This window comes from Danaus plexippus, chromosome 6, assembly GCF_018135715.1.
Source record: "Danaus plexippus chromosome 6, MEX_DaPlex, whole genome shotgun sequence".
In the NCBI taxonomy this organism is placed as follows: domain Eukaryota; kingdom Metazoa; phylum Arthropoda; class Insecta; order Lepidoptera; family Nymphalidae; genus Danaus; species Danaus plexippus.
In genome coordinates, this window is record NC_083540.1 from 6,453,902 (window position 1) to 6,467,393 (window position 13,492).

Genomic DNA, 13,492 nt, shown 5'->3' on the forward strand with positions numbered 1-13,492 from the left:
ACTCAATGGTTTCACTAACGTTGATATATCTTTAAACTATATAGAATTAAACATAGTATCAGTCATTTAAATTTTCGATTCTTATACGTCTCAATTACGATTTTTCTATTTTCATTTCAAAATACAAACGATATTTAACAAGGAGATGTATTTGTCTCATGGTATTTTAAACATTTTGACCAAAAATAAAAATAGTTAACATCTCTTGTCCACACTTAATGGTACTTGACTATTATTCCACTTTTTAGATGGAAAAATCAAAAGATGGTAAACGCAATATCCAAGTTATAACCTTCTTCACTCTTACCTTAAAGACAGCCTCATTGTAGGTGTACATAAACACAAACGCAGAAAAAACTGAAATCGGTTCCATTCCTCTGTGCACATGGGAATATCTTACAAAAGATTTTGTTTATTAAACAAATTGATGCTTTTAATTACATCAAAAGGATACCCTATACAAAAAAAAAGCGATGATATGCCACAGAACTATTCAAAAAATCCCTTGTTATAAAAATCTTTAGCTATAAACTTATCCTTAAACAAAATGTATAATTTTTATGATCAACATGAATTAATTTAGAATGAAATATAAAATTTTCTTTTGCATCCTCTACCTAAATAAAAAGCTCAGTTAAATATCATAGAACTTAACCTTTATTTATGAATATATTTTTTTCAGAATACGGAATAGAAATTGATTGAATTGAATAGAAATCCTCTCTGAATTTAAAGTAATCTTATTTTACGTATTCGATAATTCATATCAGTTTTTCTAAACTTTAACGATAAAAAGGTGTAAATAATACAATAAGTCTTAATTTTAACTAGACTATAGCTTTTATAATTTTAATTGATTTCTCTTGCATCCTTGGCTGCCACCAAATGTAATAGGCGCAGTCTGTAGGATATTCGAATTTATTTGGTACTGTCGCATCAAGAAGTCCCCGAAAATCGGATCGAAGTGTCGCATGACTTGCAGATTTTCAGTATCCGAATCTATTCGGCGGCCAGCAGAAGTAAACTCAAACATCAATTCAGCAAGAAAATCCTTCCATATTCTAGTTATAACGTTAATCCCTACCCGTTTCAAGTAAAATTAAACATGCTTCATTTTTTAAATTATGTATATATTGCGTAAGCTTTTATTCATTTGTAGTGTATTTAACTAATAAAAAAAAATTCATCCAAGAACATGTTATTAAGTAGTAAATGGTATGGTAGATTTAGTAGACTCAATACTTTAATTGAAGAATACAGGGTCTAAATATTAGATAAAAGAGCTAATACAGTACAAACAGACAGTAAAATCCCTTATATTAATAAAATAACTATTTTAGTTATTCAAGCCCCATAATGAAAATTGAAGGAAAAGCTTCAAACCTTTCTCTACCAATAGCAGTCATTTGAAGTCAGCCGTTCTAGAAGAGGTTTCGATGACGGTCTCAGTTCTGCATTTAAAATTATAAACGGTAACTTTGATTATAAAAATGGTTTGAAGTTACATCTCAATAAGATCACTTCAAAACAACGATAGTCAATATGATTAACAGAATTTAACAATCATGTTAGTCGAAACAAATATTGGTTAATCTTACATTCGAAAATAATAAATAACATTATCAGAACCAACTCTCAGTACTATTTAGTAACACTGATCAATATTTGTAAAAGGAAAAAATATGAATACTCATTAAGGACAAATCATTCTTATAGTTAGAGTTAGCGATAAGCGACTATAGCAAGAAATAACTAAGTTACAGAAAAATTTTACATTCACAACAACATCCATGCATCAAAATGGTGTCATTAGCTTAAACTCTAATTAAATTATAATAAATCTGCTACTCAGTCATACGTAATTATGACAACACTTATCCCTCACTCCCAATTCCTTGCAATGCATTTGAAAGATTAGAAATACATAGAGGCAGAATGTCCGAAATCTTCGTAAATTCTAATGTATGTGAGTAATTTCTAATTTATGGGAGTAATTTCTAATTTATGTGAGTAATTTCTAATTTATGTGAGTAATTTCTAATTTATGGGAGTAATTTCTAATTTATATGAGTAATTTCTGATTTATGTGAAGAGATACACAAAAATCACAGACTAACATTGCCTGACTGTGCACTCGTTAGTACGCAGCAAAAACTTTCTAAATGCAAAGCAGTCGTTGCCTCTCTACTTACCATAGCCTTTGAGAAACTTGACTACCCCCACTACACCATTAGTTTCAAAACTCCAACTAAAGTACCTTTATCTGGCGGTCAATATGTCTCTAAAATGCTGCAAAGAGGCTATTTCTCCATAACTCCCTGCAATTATTGCATGGAAATAGGATGATTTTACCATCTCAAACCTCCTCATCTCAAAAATCCTTGATAATAATTGACATTCCTAAAAGAAACACAGTTTTATAGCATATCCAACTTTAAAATTAAACATTACTCTAAACGAGAAATAATGCTGTATACGCTTCTATTCAGTGCATGGACATTCATTAGCGGCCTTCTATATCGAAAATATGGCAGCAAATAGACCACGAGGCGAATCAGTGAAATGAGATTAAAAATTTACAGCAAAGCATCTACGTCAACCCTAAAATTCAAAGAGAAGAACAAGATCATCGCCCAGTCTAATTTAAGACTTGAAAGGGCTTAAATAGTCATTGTTCCACGGAGAAAGATATTATGCAAGCGTAGCCGAGGCATAGCTTTGTAATACAATAAAAGTATTAGGTTCCAAATGACGATGATAAGTGTTGGGAATGGAAGAGTGAAAACAATACCGCACACCTTGCATCATCGGTGGAAGTTGGAGAAAGGTTTTACATTTTGTTCAGTCTGGAGTCAATCGTTAATCGTCAATATAAAGACACTCCCGTAGAAAATAATTATTATAAGTCTCAATAATTCAAATATAGTTTTCATAACTTCACTACCACCAAACATGTCTGTTACTCTTTTGAGCTTATTTTTAATGTTTTTATAAAAAAAAACAGAATATACATAACGTAATATATATATATATTAATTGAGCAAAATTACTTTACGTATGCAGGCATCTATATCTTTTCATTCGAGTAACAGTTTTAATCTTGTTTTCAATATTCTTAGACTATATAAAATATAACAAAATTTCAGTCATTTCGGTTTATAATTTTGAATTTAGATATTTCTATGTTCAGTTCAAAATTGTGACAATATTTTATATGCTGATGTATCTTATGCAGTAGTATTTTAAGCATTTGGGCGAAAGATAGAAATAAACTGATATTTTTTTTATGCTACAGTAATAGGGCTTGATTATTATTCCATCTGGTGGTTGGTGAAAGAAACTATAAAACGTTGTAAGCGCATTATCCCAGGAACAACCTATTCGCTATGGTTTTGATGACTCGGATCGTAAGTGTAAGGAATCACCAACGCAAGCAAAACCTTTTGTAGCCCTTAGAGACGCTAGTTTTTTAAAAAAAAGGAAATCACTTGATGCTTCATATAACTATCCGAACAACCTCGTAATGTATAGGTATTCCCTAATAGTTATTCTGAAACAACACTATAACTTTTATTAGTTCAAACATTCATTTAGCTATAGCAATAAAAATCACAATTCTTCTTCTACCTACGTTAGCTTCGAAAATTATTATAGAACGTATATTTTATGTGTGAATATATTTTTTAATAGAAGAAGGGAACAAAAGTGATTGATTATTATAATTTCTTAGACTAAAAAAAAAAAAAATCTATGCGTATTCTAAAATGCATGTAATTTTTTTGTTAATGATAAATTATACGTATTAATAGTAAAGTTATTGAATTCATATTATTAAATTTATCGTTTTCAAATTATTCCAAACACCATTTTCGGAAAAGTTCTGGTATTGATGCAAAGACTTTAAAAAATTCAGTCCCTAAATCACACACTCTAGATTATTATTGGCTTTCTCCCCATATCAATTCTCTGATAACACTCCAATGATAGGGGTACTCGAACAAAATTACTAAACAACAAGGGAAAAGCATCAATACAAGTGGCAGTTAGAGCGTAAATTACGTTGCACTCATAAACCATAATATTAAAATTTGTGTTCGGATAGTTATGGTCTAATTTAATAAGGCATACACTTTATCGAGTGTAAAATTAAGCATATCTATGTCTAACATATCACCGAAATAGAAAAAATTGTCAGTAAACTTAAAATACATACAAGAAACCGCAAGTAAAATCTAGTAGCTTTACTGGCTTGTTTGAAGTTTACTTTTGAACTTTTACCTTTGCCGACACCGATTTTGTGCAAAAATTATCCAAATAAGTTCAGTTGTTTTTACCAGTTTAAGCATTTAAGCATTCATTTTCACCCAGAAAATTACTTCTTCCATAAAAATCTCAGAAGATACAATAAACTGAATACATACATTTATAATAATTACATATATACATTTGTAATTAATTAAATAACAAAGACCCCTAGAGAAAAACCTATTTACATTTCTAATTCTACAAAAGATGTTTGGGGTCTTTGTTGAACAATCCTTCAATGGACTAAATAAAACATTATACAATACTCTTGAAGCAACCTAAGTTTGAAAATATAAAGAAAGATGTTCTAACACACATCTTTAACAGTAAATCTATGTGGTTACGGTTTCTGTGAAGTAACCGAACGTAAGGTAAAATTTAATATAATAAATTGAGTAGTATGTTCGAAAACCACAGATTGATTCAAATATCTTCTCGACAAAATTTTATACATCCCTATTTGAAAATCTTTTTGCTTAATTTGTTGTTAAATAAAAATATATTTAAAATCTGATCCTGGAATATGTTTAGCAGTAACATATTATAGTTTGATATAAAATATTATAAGTTATTAATAATATTAGTTTTTGACTGTCCTGAACATTGCTGTAAATGTTCCGCTGCAAATGATCTTCGGATTTCTTCAACGTTCCGAAATATTTGAATCAATACTTTTCTTAGGTGAACACCAATAGAATCCCCGCTTCTCATCGAACTTTCCGCAAATAAGCTTACCTCGGGCGAGTTTAGAGCTAGGAGCATGAATTGTTACGGAAGCGAGTACTACATAACTCGTTTAATATCTTTTGAAAGTCTTGTGTTTTACGGTATCCTAAAAGATTCTGTTGGACTTTTGAGGGTAATCCTTCTACGTTACGCTGTAGACTCATCTTAGATATACTTGACTATAGGTAAGTTTTAAAGATGATGATATTTTACGTAAGAATCACGTTTACAGTACATTTAACCTATTAATAAGTAACTGCCCGTACAAACTTCGTTCTGTCAAAAGTTAATAGTAAAAATCAAATTAATGTAACGTTTTTTGATTGATCACCTTATTTACTTCCCAAGTAAAAACAAAAATAAGTTTTAAATTTTGTAGACTATAATGCTTGGTAAACTTAATAATGATGCTCATTCTAATGCTTTGCGGTAGACACTAACTTTTGTTTGGTTGTTTGGCGCGTAAACAAATAATCCTGATGGTTTCCCAAGGCCGGAACAGCCAACATACAACTGAGAGAAACATGAGAGAAGCATAGATTTTTCATATTAACGGAACAATTACTTTAAAACTAACCCTGTGACTAACTTATGGTCAATGCGAAAGCGAACCGCAGTGTAAATTACAGTCGTTTACGTTGCGTTAAAACTACAATACTTAACGTTTATTACATTTTAAAATTATATTCAAACAGTGTAATAAACTTGAATGTAAATTCCTTTAAAACGCGTCTTTATATGTTGACAGTGACAATTTACGACAACTGTTCGACAGCAAATTTTTATAAAAAAAAATGTTTTTACTTTTGCCACGTCAGTTATTTTTTTAGCATAAAAACCTTCAGTAGAGCTTAAGGTATATACAAAAAATTATTAGCTCAATCGGTCGAGTCATTTTCAAGTTATGCTCTTAGCAACATCCATGTGTATGTAGATCATTTGAATTATTTTCCAAAAAATACAAGAGCTTTACTAGAAATAGTATAACCCTCAGATAAAGTGTGTAAAAATTTATATGTATACCTACATATATGTAGGTAACGAAAACCATCTATTGAAAACCACAATAGAAAAAAGTAATTAAATATATCTTAAATGCCATAGCATTATACGAAACATTCCACAATTTCTGGTAAAAATTTGCGGAATATATCTGATTCTACTTATAATCAGTAGGTACATCTTTAACCTTTTGATGAAACAACAAAATACTAAGTAAAAGAATTTGAAAGACCAAGACTATGAAAGACCTAGTAAAAGAGTTTTAACCACTTATTTATACTATATACATATAAAAAGTTAAAGATGCCAAATGTTCCATTTAAAGTTAATTATTTAAATTACCATATAATTAAAGGCTTAAGCTGTAATTTAAAATTTTTACTCAGTGGACACTGTAACCACATACATTTGACTTTCAGTCGATTTAACCGAACCGACTAATGAAGCGAGCATAGTCACATATTGTGGTACATATTTTGTTTACAATATGGTAACGTATTTTGATGGTAATATTTATGTAATTTTATTTTACAAAACCGTAGCGGTTTTAGTGTGGATGATAATTCCAACAATAAACGTGTATTTGTTTCTGTTGCATGGAATAACTAAATGGATGAGAATGAAATGTTATGTTTATTGTTCGTTTTAACGAACGGGTCCACGTGAAGCTTCTGTGGGCAGTAGTTTCTCGTAAATCATACGATATTTACTTATGTTGAACATATTTCACTAAACCTTTCCGTGTCATGGATTCTTCCTGGACATTTTGAAACATTTTGTACTCCGAAATAAATATAATTAGTCCACACTTAAAATGTAAATTATAATTACAGAGTGTCGTACCCTCGTCCGATCTCCTAACGTGGCAAAAGGTTAAAAAGGCAGGAAAAATTGCTTAATTTGGAAATTTTGAATACTCAGTTTTTCATGTTTTAACAGCAAAATATAAAAGTAATAAAAAAAATATTTTAAGTGAAAATTACTGGTTTTCATTCAAGTAAAACCATAATTTAAGCTATAATATGAAGGTATATAGTAAAATCTAATTGTTATACCACTTTGATATTCAGTTACATGAGATTAGCATTGTGTGTTGCAGCAATTTGTTAAGAAAGAGGAAATTAAATCTTGACTATACCATAACGGTCATAGAAAGTTTTAAAATCATCAAAAGAAAATTGACGAATATTTTGACGAAATTAAATTGAAAAGCATCATAAAAATGTTGGGAGGAATAAAAGGTGTGCTTGGTTAATCTAAATATAAGAAACATTAATATACAATTTGTTATTTGCTTAAAATATATATCTAAGCAATAAAAAATGCAAAAGTTTTAAAAGCCAAAACCAAAATTTGAAAAGTTCTGTGTTTCATATATTTCATATAATGAATTTTATTTACAAATATCTTCAGATATTGTATTAAGTACATTGTAGAATTTCTGCATTGAAGCACCATATCACAAAAAACTAACATGTAACTTTTGAGTGTTAGTTTATTGCTGTATTTTAAATGAAGTTTTTAACCTCTTTAATGAATTTAATGATTCTATAAAAACACACAGTTAATGTATTTCTTTTGCTTTATTATTAGAAGATATATTACGATAGCTAATAAGTTATGAACTGTTTAATAATCATCATGAAATAATAAAGGACTTATTAAACAGAGCTTAGCATTAGCATGTTCCTGCAAAAGTAAAAAGCTATCAGTAGCAGCATTCTCGTTAATAGAACAAATTGAAATCAGTGAACAGTTTCCCTTATATAACAATTATTTTTAACAAAATTGTTGGAATTCTTGTTAATACAAATTATATATTATTTTTCTATTTCACTAGCAGAAGTAGTCAAAGAAAAATCAAAAGACAAACAATGGAAACAAGCAAATGAATAACTTATCAAGAATAAAATTATCAAAAAAATCATAAAAAAGTATAAGAAGGGGACATTGTGTTATAAAATAATTGAGAGATATTACTAATATGCTAAGTTACTAAACTTAGCATGCCCTGTGTGTGTGCTTGTGTTCGTGCGTGCATACATGTGTGCGCGCGTGTTTTAGAAAGTTGAAAATCCTATAGAAGTAGATAATGTAAAACATTCGAAGTTCCTGATATAAAAGGCTTAACTTGTGGCTATGAACTTGAATTTGTTTTGTATTTATCAATGGCTGTAAGAGGCAGCCTGTGGGAAGCGTGTATACGACATGACTCGAATTATGCAGCTCTTGTTAAGTGTAACCTTATATCTAAGGGACATTTTTCTTGTACTACCAAGCCACAGATATAAAGATCTATTTTTAACTATATTCTTATACAGGTGGAGGGTGAGTTAGTTATCCAGGGTGACTTCTAAATATTTAGTCCTTTTTCCAAGGAATGGGACGGTTGAACAATTTAATTCGTCTATTGGGAGTGCTATATGATGATAATCAGAAAAGAACACTATTCCTAGTTCATTAATTAAATAGGTGGTAATTATACTATATATTTTACAATTCAGTGGAGAACGATTGCGATGGCAAAAGTAATTAGTAGAATACAAATATATTATATATATAAAAATTAGGTTAAGGATACAAATTAGGTTAAGAATGTATGTTCTTAAATTTTATTTAGTGTGAAATAAAAAGTAAGTAGTGAAATAAGACTCTCCTTATTTATTTAATGATATGGAAGATGGTGGGAAAAACGTCATTGTGAAAGTATGTTGTGCAATAGTTTCCTCGTTCGAAAAGAAAGGTGAGATCGATGTTTGAGTAGGATGAGATTTCTCGATATCGGTGAACTGGGATGCCCACAAGATCCTCTGGAGAAATTTTATCATTGATAACCTCAAGAATTAGACTTAGCCGCAGTTTCTTGGTTGTTCCACTGTCATCTTCGGATTGAAGGCGTTGCAGTGCAGGTTGAGCGCGCCATCACATTCGACTTCTTGTCGCACTCAACACCAGCAAAAGAACCTTGATGCTTCGGCTGTTGCGTACTTACCTGTTTCTGAAAGATATGTATTTTTGAAATGCTTCAATGGTCTTCTCTCGGGACTTGACCGACTTCACACCAACAGGATGGCCGCCCTATTGAAGGCACGTACAAGATTTGTGAGACAGCTAGGGGACAAGCTTTAACAAGTGATAATGATAACTTCTAAATACAATACCTTATATGCACATCATAATAAGTTCAGGATGAAATTCAGTGAACGGTACCTTTAAAAGCAATGGTTCGCTTGATGTGATATTTACTAATACGACCTGAAATTGATACTTTCATATTGTGACTTATTTCACAATAAAAAAATGTTCTACTTGGTAAAATCTGACTTTTCATTTTGCTTAATTTTTTACAAAATAATTAATATTATTTATACAAATAATGTAGATAAATCTTCCAATTTTTCAAACAAAGAAATGTAATTTAAACGATACCAGTGCTAACAATTTCTTCTAAACGTATAATAACAACAATGTGAAGAGTTTTGAGATTCTAAAGACATATTATTGTATAAAATGCTATTGAATGAGGCAATAAATGAAACTTTTGAATGTTTTCACGCCCACTCGTACATAGTATTCCATAACGACCATATAAGGCCGATTGCTTTCTTAAACTTATTCCATTTGTACCCCAGCTAGGAGAATTTGTAACTTCTTTATTGTGCCAAAGTTACAAATGAGAATGGCTATTTCCATTTCTATCGAGTAAGTAAGACTGAACTCTTATATATATTGTTTGATCTTTTCTATCGTTCACTATGGGTGTCCCCATAATAAATGGCGCCAAAATTATTGCGTAAAATGTGTAATGGTGTTCGAATTAATACAAGTGATATAAATCATTTTATAAAGATATAAATTAAGTATTAACAGCTATGTCTTCATGAAGGTCGTAAACACTTATAAACTCGTGACGTTTTATCGACTTTATTAGAAGAATGTCGAATGTTTCTCTAAGATATTAAATGTGTTTAGTCAGGGCCCGGTATGTAAACATCTGACGGACACATTTTCATAATTATCTACTAAAATAAACTTCCTCTCTAACAATATTTGTAAAATTAGGGTTGGCAGATTAAACCTTACATATTTTCGGAGACAATGTTAAATTGATGCTTACTGTTATATAAAATGGGTCCTATTTCCATTATAATCCTCAATTTTGTTCTTATGGGAACGCTTGACCATTTAATATATCTCGGCCTGTCGTGAAGGTGTAGTTGAATTTAATAAAATTTGTATTCTGTAACACTCGTTACATTACTACGTTATAACGAAAATAGCATGAAATTATAAATTCTCGTTAATCTTTATCATTGATAATAACCTACCGAATGCATCACTGTCTTTAAAAAGACAAGAAATTACTATAAAGTCATTATCAGCGTAATCTTTAGTTAACGCTTTAAGTTTAATGCAATGTATGTAAAAACAAAAAAAAAATATAACCAATCTTTACATGGATAATGTTCATATATAACAAAATACGCAAAATCAAATTAAATGTGTAAAATTGATATGTATGAATGTAAGAAAAGCTTCGAAATCTCTATTACGATTTGAATACTCACGGGAAATACAATAAAGCAGTAAGTAAACATTTGATTCCTCTTTTTGAGAAGGAAAAAGTAAAGTTATAATTTGATCGAGTAAATTTTACTTCAGCAATAATAATAATAATAAATGTCACATGAATTCTAGAAGAGAAAGGAAAGTAACACCGTTTGTTAAGGAAAATTTTTCTTACAACCTATTAAACTGACACGGAAATATGATTTTGAAGATAAAAAAAATAGTATTATTGGATATAATATACCTTTTTTAAACATCATTAATTAATTTTATATTGTATGTACAAGATACTATAGTTAATCTAAAAATATATACTATGTTGTTTTCTGACCAATTATTCTTTATAATATATTATTCTTTGTAATTTATAACAGATCATAATTAGAAAATTACATAGAACCTGAATTGGCCTCCTTGCTCCAGATGATACAGCAAATATGGACTAATAGCCTTGTTAGAAGGAACATGAATATTCATAAGGCGAAATAATAGCTGATGCAAGAAGTAGCTTAGCGAGGGCTTTAATTTGAAATTGTCATTCTGTAATTTTGAAAATACTACGTATACTTATACTTTCACTGCTTTAAATTTACTCAGTAAAGAGAAAAACTAAAAGAAATATATTTTAAATCTAATAACAAATAGCTGTAGCTAAATTAAATCTTCAGTAATGATTACTAGAATTTATTTCTAAGTCATCATTTTATTATGCAAATTTTTTTGTTCTCATTTATACTTACTTAGCAGCTGTAATAACTTTGTTTCTTTGAAAACAGCGAATTCAACGAGATCGATTACGAGATAGTCCATTGTCTGAACTGTAATAAATCTTTGTCATTGTTTTCTGCTATCAGATATGCTTTACAAAGACATCTCTCTCATCTCACTTATTGCGGTATATAGAGGTATCAAATTACAAACTGATTTAGGATAAATTAAGACGTGTGTATTTATAGCGATGTGACTTATTTATATCTTGTTGTATACATTTTCTGGCTTTATGTATAGTGAAATGAATTGTTTTACTCGAATACTTTGAATGCTTTAACGAAGCTCTTCCATCTCGTTGCCTTTATGCAAAATCCGATACTAAATAAACTATTAAATCGTCTGTGATAACTTAAGGGGTTATACATTAAACTAATTGAATAACAATTTCAAAATAGAAATATAATATAGTCTGGTCTAGAATACAGAGTCTTCTTTTTAATAGGATAAAACCAAATATTAATAGTCATTAGTGGTTAAAATTATCAGATGTCACTTGCTTAACCACCTGTATGGCCACCTGTGTAAGTCCAGTCACGACAATGGGTGTTGCTTGCTATAAATAGAGAGGAGGATACAGATTAAATTCATTTTGTCACTCGAATCGTTGCAGCGATCGGATCTCTTCTAAATTAGGAATTCGTGAAAAGATTAACTAGGTTCATTCATGGTCTGTAAAAGAAAAGACGATTGGGACTCTATTCCTTCATATATTGTGTACTTTTTCTACTTTTTGTATACTGATTAACTATAATTTAAATATAATGACAACATTTTAATGTTTGAACGAATATTTTAAAATGTTTAATGTAAAATTTCAGGTATATATGAAACTTTACATCTTAAACTTTAATAATACCATCAAATGTAGTAAATCTAAACCGAAACCTTCATAATTGAGTGCATAAGCTCTCTTGATAACTACATGCAATAAATGTATTCAGTCTTTATTATTATGAATGGTATGAAACAGATGGTAATTATGGTTTTAAATTTCTCTTCATATTTTCTCATTCCGTACCCAAATAACTGGAGACTCTCGTGAGAATCCGTCTAATAATATTACGAAATTATGTTATAAAACGTACGTAAGCACGTGCTGTTGTTAAAATTCCCTTAACTACTCACATTTTTGTTGTGTCAAACACAGGTATCTTGTCTCCTAATCCGATTACCAGATCTGACAGTTTACCCGATAATTTTGCAAGTCAACTCTACGTCACAATCGGCAATCTTCAGCTAAGAAACACATTTGGCACATTAAAAAATATCTGTCCTCCTAAAGTATACTTATACATGCAAGTGATGTTGTACTTCTGACAATATTTAAATAATTTTTCTTTCACCTTAATTATTAACTAAAGTGCAAGTCATTTAGACAACATTTCTGACAGCAATATGGGTTTAAAAGATATTTTGTTTGAAGGGAGATTTGCGCTCACTATCTTCTATTGACAGTCAAATCACAGCTTACCTGATTTAGCTATATCCAACTCATATTTATGCTTCCTGCCAGTTTGACTAGCATGAATTTTATTTTAAGCTTAGAATTATAAATTATAGTTTATTTGTTCGATACAGAAATAGAATCCATTTTATGTATTCATTATGTATTATTATAATTACATAAAGAATGAACATTGTTTGTGAAGAGTATGTGTTCTAATTAATTAACAATGAAAAGGTCAATAAAAACTAATATGTTATAAAAAGAATGATGAGTACAAAATAAATTATGAATAAAGTGATTTCAACTCATTTGTTGTTATTTTTATACAAAGGTACTGTTATCAAAACATACTCGTACATATTTTATAAGCACTCCCCCATTCATAATTTCACCTGTAACCATTTTTGAATACTTGAAAAATTTACCCGATATGTAATGATTTCATTATTTAAATTCAAATTCAAATTATACATCAAGTATTTTTAAAAGAAATTGTTTTAGTAAAATAAAGTTTTTTCTAAATCCCTTAACCATAAAAATTTAGAACAAAAAAGATAGAATCAAGAATTGTGTAAAATACTCGGTATCAGCCCCGGCTTCGCACGGCCTCCTACAAAAAAAATATAAAATAGCCTATTTAATTTTGAGAATTTTTAAACTTATATTATGATA

At 29.6% G+C, this 13,492-nt stretch overlaps 1 long non-coding RNA gene across 1 annotated transcript; it reads right to left on the reverse strand.

Moving 5' to 3' along the window:
- Positions 1–10,863: 10,863 nt before the first annotated feature.
- On the reverse strand, positions 10,864–12,825 carry LOC133320868 (uncharacterized). The gene is made up of 3 exons (XR_009753977.1): positions 12,717–12,825; positions 12,499–12,609; positions 10,864–11,926 (listed from the first exon to the last, which is right to left on the reverse strand). It is a non-coding gene; the product is annotated as an uncharacterized LOC133320868 (long non-coding RNA).
- Between the last annotated feature and the right edge of the window lie 667 nt (positions 12,826–13,492).